A 12,334-nucleotide genomic window follows, 5' to 3' on the forward strand; every position below is an offset into this window, starting at 1 on the left:
TCCAAAAAGCAAGAGATTTTATCATGATTTTAAGAAATGAGGCTGAGGTTTTCAATTTCATTCATAAGAAAGCATTACGTGAAATACAACAGTAGACCATGTGTTTGCATGCTATAAATGAGATGAAGTTTACTTTTTACATTGGAGAGCTCTCTAGAAAAAAAAAATCAATGTATCTTCTTAATCATGCATGATTATATAAAGAAAGATACACCATCTGTAAACCAATTTCCTAAAGGAAATTAAGGACATTTTTAGAGGATTCACAAATAAAGTGAAATAAAAGTTTGATAGAGCCAATTATCTATTTGTTCAATAAAAATCCCTGTTTTAAGAAAGTGGATTAAAGTGCCTTTGCTCAATGTATTTGTCTAATGGATTTTCTCAAGTTTGTAAAGCTTGAGAAGATAAAATGAGTAAGAAAGTAAACTCTAGAGATTTTCCTATCTAATCAGAGATTTAAAAGCCAATTTATTCATAAGCATTCAGGAGTGTGAATTAAAAGGAAGATTTTGTAGGGTGCTTACTTTGAGATGGTAACAAAAGCAAAAGTACACATCACAAATGGGGCCACTGAGGGATCCAGAAGAAGGAGCACCACTGAGTGAGATGCGACAGAACTATTAAGTCTGTCATTTAAGACAAAATCTCACTTTCTTCATATATGGATTAAGAATAATACCAATTTCTCTATTTCTCAGGGTTATTGTAATTAACCAGTATGGCTCAATGAAAAAAGCATGGAGACACATTTCTGAGAGAATTTTGTCATAGTTTTGGTTTTAGCACTTTCTAGCTATGCAGACCTAGGCACGTTGTTTATCTAGTCTTAACCTTAATTCCCTCCTATGGAAAATAATACCTAATCTCAGAATTATTTTAAGAATTACACAATTTATATAAACTAAATAGATAATCTGTAAATTCTATCTATTATTAGGGTTATTAATTTAAAATGTAAAATGCAATTTTAACCTGGGATTAGAAAGATCCCCAAACTAGAGCAAGGATGACTAGTGGAATTTATTCTGCACATGCAAGAATACAGTGCAGAGAATGCATATTTTCACATTCTCCCACCAACCTATTTCTTTATTTCAGATCCAAATGTATAAAGAAAAAAATTGAGGAATAGTTAGAATTTGTTCTGTAATCTGAGAATATTAAAAATGGTTCTATATATCTTGACTTTGGAATTATGATTTTGTATTATTTCAGAATGTTGATCAATATACTGTATTGATTTTATTATACACAAGTGCTTTGGAAAACCTTTCCTTCAATAAAAAAAAAATAAGTTTTGTGACATTCACTCTTTCTAGATCATTATAATCTTTATGTATAAGGTGATGAAGGTTTATTCAGGCTCTAACATTTTTTATAATATAAACATAAAGAATGCTTTTCATAAAGAAAAAAACATAAAGAATGCTTTTCAGTGAGGATTCTGCCTTTTGTTCAAATTTTACACAAAATATGCTTTAGAAAAATCTTTTAGATAGTTATCAAAATGGTCCTCTGATAGAAAACAGATAACATGTTAACAGGTAACATGGGGAAAGAAAACAAATTCTGAGTCTCGGTGTTTGAACTGAAGAGACAAGACTCTTTCATTTCAAAGGGTTTGCATGTGTTCAGCATGAGAAGTTTTGCTATCAAACCCTCACTGAAATACTCTCCTGACCTTAAGTTGTTGCTGAGGAAGATGAAGAATGTCTACCCTCTTACAATCACACTACAGGTTTTCAATGAATGCAAATTTCAGATTAAATGCTGCCACATATGTACCATTTGTAAGTCAAATCCTTACTAATAAGCAAGCACATAAACACTCACATGACCTGTTCCTATCAGCTTGATAAAGTCTCAGTGACTTGTTGTTACACATCAAGCAACCACTTTCTGCATAAAAGTTTCTCTCACCCAACAATATTTTAGAGACACAATTCAGTTAACCGAATATTTGACACAGCCAAAAAAAAAAAAAAAAAATGCTAACCCATGACTACATTAGAATCATGCCTCGAATGGCATTCTGAGAGGTGAGGAGTAGAAAGCTTCCTTGGCTCTTTTATCCTATAAATACAGGGGTGGGATGTCTAAAATATTTTACTAGTTTATGTATGTTGAATACAATTAAATTCACACATAACTTATACGCACATTCCTTAATGCTCATTAAAAAGCCACTAAATTCACTAGTGAAAATTCCTCTTTTAAATAAAAATTTATTGAGGTAACATTGGTTAATAAAATTATATAGTTTCAAGTTTATTATAATTTATAATACATCTTATATATGTTACATTGTGTGTTTACCACCCAAAGTCAAATCTCCTTCTGACACTATGCTTTTGACATCCCTTTATCTTTTTCTACCTTCTCCCACCCACCTTTCCACCTGGTAACTGCCATACTATTGTCTGTGTCTGTGAGTTTTTATTTGTTTGTTTGTCTTGTTGCTTTCAGTTTTATATCTTACATATGAATGAAATCATACATGGTTCTTGACATTTTTCCTTCTGACTTATTTCACATAGCATGGTATTCTTGATCCATCCATTATTGTCGCAAATGATGGCATTTCATCTTTTCCTATGGTTGAGTATTATTCCATTAAAAAATAGGCAGAGAACCTGAACAGACACTTCTCCCAGGAAGACATGCAAATGGCCAACAGACATGTGAAAAGATGTTCGGCTTCACTAACTATTAGGGAAATGCAAATCAAAATCACAATGAGAGGAGTGGCTCCATAGTGTAGTGGTTAGCACGTCTGCTTTAAATGCAAAAGGTCCTGAGTTCAAGCCGCAGGTGGAGCCAAGGACCACATCCCAGGTGCGCTGTGCCCGAGGGGCGCCAGGCCCCGGGTGCGCCCCTAGTGAGCGTCCCGATCATGTGAGAGGAGACGCCCCACCTTCAGAGATCCAGTTCTTAAGGGGAGACAGCAACATCCATAGGTCAGGGGTGGAAATGGGGTGGGGGGGGTTAAAGAGGGGAGAAAAGAAAACCACAATGAGATACCACCTCACAATGGCTATTATCAACCAGACACGTAATAACAAGTGTTGGAGAGGTCGTGGGGATAAAGGACTCCCGTCATACACTACTGGTGGGAATGTAAATAGGTACAGCCACTATGGAAAACAGTATAGAGTTTCCTCACAAAATTAAGAATAGAATTACAGTATGACTCAGCAATCCCTATTCTGGGTATCTACTTGAAAAATTTGATACATTTATTTGTAAAGATATATGTACTACTATGTTTGATGCAGCATTATTCATGATGGCCAAGATAGGGAAAACACCGAAGTGTCCTTCAACAGATGATTGGATAAAGAAGGTGTGGTACATATATACAATGGCATACTACTCAGCCATAAGAAAACATGAAATACTCCTATTTGCGACAACATGGATAGACCCTGAGATTATACTGAATGAAGTCAGACAGAAAAAGTCAAGAACCATATGATTTCACTTATATGTGTGATGTAAAACTGAAGGCAACAAATGAACAAATAAGACAAACAAAAAACTCATAGACACAGACAACGGTACAGTGATTAGCAGAGGGAAAGGGGTGGGGGAGGTACAAAAGGGTAAAGAAGGTCAAATAAATGGTGACAGAAGGAAATTTGACTGGGTAGTAAACACACAATGCAATATACATATGATGTATTACAGAACTATAAACTTGAAACCTATATAATTTTGTTAACCAATGTCATCTCCATAAATTTAAAATATTTAAAAATATACAAATCATATCAGAAAAAAATTATGACAACTATAAGGTAAATGTACTTAAAGAGTTCTGACTTACCTATATTTTAGGAGAAGTAGTAAAATACCAATTTAAAAAGAATTATAATAGGTCAAGGATACACTCGAGAATAGCGGTAAAAGAATAAATAAAAGGCACGACTAACAAATTACAATGTGGGAGAAAGAAATGTAATAATTTTAAAATCTTAAGAAATCTAAAAGAATGTCAGAAAGAAGAAAAATAACATGAATAAGAAAACATAAATTTTAAGATGACTGATTATATGTTTAAATTTAAAGATAAATCATTAAATACTTAAATAAAACATTAAAAAGAAAAAATTGTTCAAATCTAACTATATATTGCTTACATTAAACATTTTAAATATAAAACATGGCTAAAAAATAAACAAATGAAAAATATATGCCATGTAGACACTAATTTTAAAAAGTAAAAAAGCTTATGTGGTTCTACTAACATCAGACAAAGTCATTTTTAAGACAATAATTTTTGGTCCATTTTCTAATTGGGTTGTTTTCTTCCCATTACCTTCGTAAACTCATTATTACTCTTAATACAAGTCTTTTATCAGATATGTGATTTCCAAACATTTACTCCCAATCTATCTCTATTTTGTATTTTCATTCTTATGAAAGTGTTTTTCAAAGACACAGACCAAAAGTCTAATTTATATCTTTTTTTAAAAAAATATACTTATAGATAGTTATGATATTGCCATGTCTAAGAACTCTACCTAATACAAGGCAAAAGATTTTTTCTTATGTTCTCTTCTTAAAATTTTATAGTTCGATGTTTTCCAGTTAGATCGAAGATCCATTTTGAGTTAGGGTAGAAGTTTTCAGTAGAAATATACTTGGGCGGTTAATATCTTAATCCCATCCACATGGAAATTAGCAGTTTACAATTGGTTTTATAATAATATAAACTAGTTATGCAGAAAAACACTCTTCATTTCAACCATGTAGTTGCATTCATCTCAACTTTAGGGTTGTCAGTTAACAAAGCATGTTCCCCTTCCTTAAAATTTGAGACATTTCAATGAGCCTTGAAGGTAAACACTCACTCAGTCCATAGTAAATGAGTCTGTCTCCACCATCTTCCTTCCTTAACTTCTCTGTATTATACGAGAGTATGATCTTTTAAGAAGGGCACCATGACTTTTTATTGTTGTTCCCACATTTCTGCACTTTTCACATACTTGGCATTCAACAAAATACATTAAAGAGATATTTGATGCCCGTTCCCCTCCCACTCCCACTATCCTTCCCTCCCTACCCACCACACTTCCTATCTCATGCTATCTTTTAATTCAAAAGTTGAAAAAAAAAAAAAAACAAAGACTGCTCTTGGCATAAAATAAAAATATTCTAATGAAATTTCTAATTTCCTTAAAAAAAAAAACAGTTCATTGTAGAACATGTGCAAATTTAGAAATCTAATTAAAAACAAAATATTCTCTCAACCTAGAAATTTGCTCCATAAAGGTAGCAGAGAAATAATAAATACTTTTATTATTTAACAAATATTAAATCATAATGTGATGTGCATCACGGTCAATCTGCTGAGATTGCAAAGACAGAAAGAAACCTCACCCTTTCATATAGCCAAGCAGATACAACCTATTACATATGTTTTCAAGATAAATAATATCTAGTCCTCAAGTAAGAGGACTTGACAACTGCATTTGTCATACATCGTTCATCCTAACTACACCTGGTAATCGGAGTGATCATCTATGTATGTTAGCTAATTAGCCTTAACAGGAGGGAAAACAAACTCTTCATCTCTTTATGACAGGAAGCAGTTTTGCTGTCTTGGAGCAAAGCACCCAAAGTGGTTAGGTTCTTACCTTCCCACTGGAAGATAAAGATGCTAACTCTCTTGATGTTTGCAAAAAGATGGCTCCCAGGTTGAGAACAGCATTTCCAAATGTTAACTATACAAAAGCCCTATCTAGTTTTCAAAAGCATTTACATACACTTCAAAGAAATGAGAAAGTACTTATAGTTACAGGTTTTTTAAGGTAAATACTTTAAGGAAAAAGGGGGGAGGAAATATTCCCCCCCCCCATTTTTTTGACATGGAGAATTAAGCCTCATATTTTTAATTTATACTGTCATTATAATATATAAAATACATCTTCAATTTAATTAATATCACTGCAAAACTTGGTATATTTAGTATATTTCTTTCTAATCATGTTTGCATATTGATATTTCTACATATCCATTTTATTATTTATCATTTATCACTTATTACTATTACTCACGTATTTCTTCACACATTAAAATCTTTGTGTTAATACAAATGTTAATGGTGACTTTCATTTCTGTGAAAGGAATTAGAACCAAAGTAGATTTTCTACAGCCGGACACTCTAACCTCCAGAATTTCAGTGTGATACTTGAGACAACTGAATCTTCTAGTTCGGTACAAATTATATTGTTTGTATTGATTCTTTTAAGAATCTTTTAAGATTAATAGATATGTAAGCAAAGTGCTACAGGGACACAGAGATGAGAATGGTTAAGTGAGCCTGAGCGTTCAGGAAGACTTCACAGAGATTAAAAGCACCGTCTAAGGACAGCAGTCTCTAATCATTTTGGCACTAGAGACGGGTGCTCCTTTGAGAGTCTAATACCTGATGACCTGAGATAACATCTGAGGTGGTGATGCTAGCTCTGGGGAGTGGCTGCAAATACAGATGAAGATTCCCTTGCCCGCCCACCGCTCACCTCCTGCTGTGCAGCCTGGTTCCTAACAGGCCACCTTAGGCCGGGGATTGGAGACCCCTGGTCTAGGAAAGGGAAGAAGCATGAGCTAAAGAGAGGATTTATGGAAAGGTCTGGAAAATTTGAGCAATAGATTATAAATTTCCAATGGACTTGTAAAAGAATAACCCAGAGAGTTTGTTAAAGATATGGATCCCGAGGCTCTTTAACAGTCAGATTATCTGCAAGGTGGTCCCGGGAATCTTTATGTTAATGTCTACCCATTTGATTCCAATGTGCACTTAGTTTTAGGGATTGTACTTGGAGCCCAGAGCAGGTAAAATGTGAGAGAGGCAAGCAGAGGCCAGATAATGAAAAGCTTCTGGGGATGTCCATAAAGAAGCTGCATTTTATCCTGATGGTTTCTGACCAACACTAATCATTAATTTCCAGCCAAGCTGGACATTAAAAGCCCCAGGAGACGGAAGGAAGAAAGAAAACAAGAGGAGGAAAGAGAATGAAGAACTGAGTATTAACTTATGCTCTCCTCCTCCTTCACCAGCGGCAAGCTATTTCTGCTACTTGAACAGCTTTCTGCTCTGGCAAGGACTTAGCACAATTTATTAAGAAAGACTTCTCCAAGGAAAGCATTGTATATCCAGCTGTGAATCTGACTGCTGCTCTTCGAGTAACATAGAAGCCTCTGCTGGTAGATATGGTTGCTGTTCCAAGGAAGAAAAATCTAAAAGACTACACTTTGGAAATTATGGGATAAGAACATCTTTTTCTCTCAATGTATAGAAAAGATTATGTTAAGTAGAAAAATATGTTGTATAAACGGAGTGTTCAGGAGAGACAAACTCACCTCCTATCATCAATTTTGACAGCATAAGGAATCCATTACATATAAAAGCACAAAATATATTTTAAAATGTACAAAAGGTCTTAGAAAAAAACAATGACATTCCAACATCAGTTGAGGATGCTGAAGATTTTGTAAAATATATCACGAATTAAAATGACATTAGAAACTGCTAAAGCACTAGCTGTTACACAAGACTGCTTATTGCATGATTTCTCAACCTCAGCCTATTGACATCTGGGGGCTGAAGAATTCTTTGTTGTGAGAATTGTCCTGTGTATTGTAGGATGTTTATCAGCATCCCTGGCCTCCACCCACTAGATGCCAGTAGTACCCTTCCCCAGTTGTGACAATTAAAATGGTCTCCAGACGTTGCCAAATGTTCCTTGGGGAAGATAGGGACAAAACCACCCCTGATTGAGAGTAAATGACTTATTGGTAACATTTGAAGGTGAGATACTTCCTGAAAACTTTAGTAATTAAACTCCTAAGTATAGTGTCTCAGTCTAACAGGTCCAAATTAGAGAATTAATGCTCACTAAATTCCACCAAATCCAATGATATTGATGCATGAATAAGTGATCCGCTCAACAAACAGCCTAGAATAAAGATTAGGGAGTTGAGGCTTGAAGACAGACTTTCATAAAAAGCTTAATGACACATGTGCCAGTGATTTCTTTCCAAGCATTAAATTGTATCTCATTATCTTCAAGAGTTAATACTTTTCAAAACCATCAGTGATATATTCTTTTCTGGGCCCAATGACCTGGTCCATAGTGTAATCCTATGGTCCCAGAGATAGGATAGGGGAATATAAGGCAATAGCATCCTGCATATATAACTTCTGTACAGACCACAGACTCTCACAAAGCTGATACAGTCAGGATCTCTGAAATCCAAGTGTTGCTGATTTGTGGTGGCTCCTCTAGCTTGTGGCCCTGATCTATCTTTGTAGAATTCGGGATTCATTTTCTCTGAAATGATCATAGTTAGGCCTAAAGGTAAATTTGGCTCCCAAAAAAAAAATCAGGGGACTAACCTTTAACAATTTTTATTTTTGGTTTCTCTTTCATAAAACTCCTAGTGATCCTAATAATCTTTTTTAAATTAAATTTATTGGGGTAACATTGGTTAATGACATTACATAAATTTCAGGTGTACAACGTTATGACAGTTGTATACTCCACTGTGCTCTTACCACTCAAACTCTAGTCTCCTTCCATCACCTTGCAAAAATTCTGAGTCTGACTTCTACAAATCTCATTTCAATTTTTGCCTCTAAAGAGCCTTAAATCTAACATACTTATTTAAATTTGACAGTAAATCTGGCACCTTCCCCAGTGTTTATAATTCCATTCCTAAGTGCATTTTCACTGACATATTGCTTGGGTAAGATTTATGTATTCTATATTTATGGAAACAACTCTCCAACAATAAGGGGATGGTTAAATAAATTATTCTACATCTATATACAGCCATTTAAAAATTGTAGGCGAGGAGAATAATTAATAGCATGTTTATGATATAAAGTGGAAATTACAAAAGCAAAATAGAAAACTAGTTTGATCTTGATTTTGTACATATATACATATGTGAACAAAAAAATTATTTTTACCCATCAAAGTGACAAATATTTCAGTTCACATACTTATTTTAGATTTTTCTCTGCTTGTTCTCAAGGCCTTCATGAAGAAGGAACCGCATGTCCAGAGCAAGATAGACCTGCTGTCCCCTAAACACTTACTTCAGCCTCCCAATTCAGGGTGAATCTCTACACCCTTCTTTCTTGTTATTTTTCAGTTTCGAGAAATGCTGGGCATCCTTCATTTCCAACAGACTCTAATCTCCATCTGACTCTGTCTGTCCTCTTTTGTGACTAATTCCCTGAAACTCATTCATAATTCATTTGAGAACTCAAGCTCAGTCATCAGTAAAAGCCCCCTTATTCTCAGTCACTTCTGTAGACATTCTTTTCACCTTTTTGCTCTAACAGGAATCTGGCTCTCTCCTGTGGATACTGTTCCCAGAAATTCACTCAAGTGGAAATTGAGTTGATCCTTTTCTCCCATGTACCTCCCAGCCTGGAGGTGGGCTAGATGTCCTTTTTATTCCACGTTGTCACACACGAACCACTTCTCTCTAAAGACTTACTGCTCCCTTCAAGCGCATGCCTTCCAAGTTTGCTACCCACTCACCATCCCTACTGGGTGGTAGTTATTTACAGTACTCCTGGTCATAAAATTCATAGGATACTCCACTGTGCTCTCACCACTCAAACTCTAGTCTCCTTCCATCACCTTGCAAAAATTCTGAGTCTGACTTCTACAAATCTCATTTCAATTTTTGCCTCTAAAGAGCCTTAAATCTAACATACTTATTTAAATTTGACAGTAAATCTGGCACCTTCCCCAGTGTTTATAATTCCATTCCTAAGTGCATTTTCACTGACATATTGCTTGGGTAAGATTTATGTATTCTATATTTATGGAAACAACTCTCCAACAATAAGGGGATGGTTAAATAAATTATTCTACATCTATATACAGCCATTTAAAAATTGTAGGCGAGGAGAATAATTAATAGCATGTTTATGATATAAAGTGGAAATTACAAAAGCAAAATAGAAAACTAGTTTGATCTTGATTTTGTACATATATACATATGCGAACAAAAAAATTATTTTTACCCATCAAAGTGACAAATATTTCAGTTCACATACTTATTTTAGATTTTTCTCTGCTTGTTCTCAAGGCCTTCATGAAGAAGGAACCGCATGTCCAGAGCAAGATAGACCTGCTGTCCCCTAAACACTTACTTCAGCCTCCCAATTCAGGGTGAATCTCTACACCCTTCTTTCTTGTTATTTTTCAGTTTCGAGAAATGCTGGGCATCCTTCATTTCCAACAGACTCTAATCTCCATCTGACTCTGTCTGTCCTCTTTTGTGACTAATTCCCTGAAACTCATTCATAATTCATTTGAGAACTCAAGCTCAGTCATCAGTAAAAGCCCCCTTATTCTCAGTCACTTCTGTAGACATTCTTTTCACCTTTTTGCTCTAACAGGAATCTGGCTCTCTCCTGTGGATACTGTTCCCAGAAATTCACTCAAGTGGAAATTGAGTTGATCCTTTTCTCCCATGTACCTCCCAGCCTGGAGGTGGGCTAGATGTCCTTTTTATTCCACGTTGTCACACACAAACCACTTCTCTCTAAAGACTTACTGCTCCCTTCAAGCGCATGCCTTCCAAGTTTGCTACCCACTCACCATCCCTACTGGGTGGTAGTTATTTACAGTACTCCTGGTCATAAAATTCATAGGTTCCTGGATTTTATACTGGTGTCAATTATCTTGATCATTCTGAGCATAAATCCTTTCTATCATTACTTAGCTTAAAAAACAACTCTAGTTAAATCCAATTCTCATATATAGTTGGAATATTGAATCGAGGTGTGAAACTACTGTATTGGAAGAAGAAAATATATATGTTTTAGTAAAGATTCAAAGTGTTGCATCAAGGAATTTAGGGCTAGCATTTTGTATAGTAGTTAAAAGTAGAAAGTCAAATTTTTCAAAAATAAAGGAACTATAAGAAAAACAACAACAACAAGAAGAAAACAATTTTAGACCATATATTCATTTGACCACAAACTGAGGTGATACTGGAACACAGTGGTGTGAAACAAATGGTTCAGAGGATGGACATGAGATGGAAAAGCAAGGCCAGCTCTCCTCAGAGCCCTGGTATCAAGCCCCCTCCTCATGTTAATGATTTCATAATGAAAAAAGCCACATGCAAATAATGTACACTATAACTAAGGGTGGAGTTAGTCATAACCTAAATAAGTCCACCTTGGAAGGGAGTCCAAGTAGGACTTTGGGGAGGGTTTGAATAGGTGACAAAGGATGATTTTCCAAGAGGATAACCTCAGATGGTAAATAAAAATTGATTTTGTTTACGATCTGACTGAAGTTATTTATTGGGTCCTGCTGACCTATTGAGTCTTTCACTAATATAGTCATGATCAGTGAAAATATACTAAATGCTTATCAATCCACTGTCACCTGCGTTCTGCCAGGTGACAATGACGACATCTCAGGAGGCTCAGAACTCAAAGACTGTTGAGCTCATCCTCCTTGTGACCTGGTACTAGCTAATTAGGTATTACAAGCAGCTGCATTGCTGTTTCTGCTCCCTTCTGTCACTGAGAAAGAAAAAATTGTTAATTATAAGCAACCCTCCTGAGCTCTTACTGTCAGGCACTGTTTTCAGTGCTTCACATGCATTTCTTTTAATTCTCTCAACTCAGAGAGGGACTACTGCCTGTAGATGAGAAAACAGACATACAGATATTAAGTAATTTGTCCAGTCACACGTTTAAGAAGTAGAGGTGAGTTGAGATCTGATCCCAGGTAGAAGGGCTCTAGAGCCCCTCCTTTTACTCAGTAGGTGATATACCAAGTAAGAACAAAACTATGTTAGAGAATGGAAAAAGATAGTCCCAAGTACCACCTTTTTCCAGTATTTTTAATTTTTTCACAACATGTAAGTATATTTAGGAAAAATTTAATTATTTTATAATTTTATTTTCCTTAATCACAGATGTTTTTCACTTCTGGCATAAAAATGGATTTGAATCTCAGAACTATGAGTGAACTATAGTGTAATGTTTAGGCAGATGCACAGAATAAGGTTAAAAGAGAGACAACATGGTTTCACTAAGTAAAATCAGCCCCAGGTAGGAATGGGAAGAGCACAGGTGGTAAAGGAACCAAACTCTGTGGGGGAGTCCATGTGGAACACGGCGGACTGCTCCATTCTTAATAACTGCTCCATGCAGTACTATGACCTTATCCTGGGCTCTGTGACCTCAGCATTCTCGGTTCATTCATTAGATCCAATGAGAGGCCATTCTTGTCCACCATATTTGTTTCTATATAAAGAAAGATAATCTATGAGATTTTGTTCT

The 12,334-nt window shown here is 35.3% G+C and overlaps 1 non-coding gene across 1 annotated transcript; it reads left to right on the top strand.

The window, feature by feature from the left end:
- Positions 1-2,749: 2,749 nt before the first annotated feature.
- On the top strand, positions 2,750-2,823 carry TRNAL-UAA. The gene has a single exon. It is a non-coding gene; the product is annotated as a tRNA-Leu (tRNA).
- The last annotated feature ends 9,511 nt before the right edge of the window (positions 2,824-12,334 follow it).

The sequence above is a fragment of the Pteropus vampyrus genome, unplaced genomic scaffold (genome assembly GCF_000151845.1).
Source record: "Pteropus vampyrus isolate Shadow unplaced genomic scaffold, Pvam_2.0 Scaffold517, whole genome shotgun sequence".
Taxonomy (NCBI): Eukaryota; Metazoa; Chordata; class Mammalia; order Chiroptera; family Pteropodidae; genus Pteropus; species Pteropus vampyrus.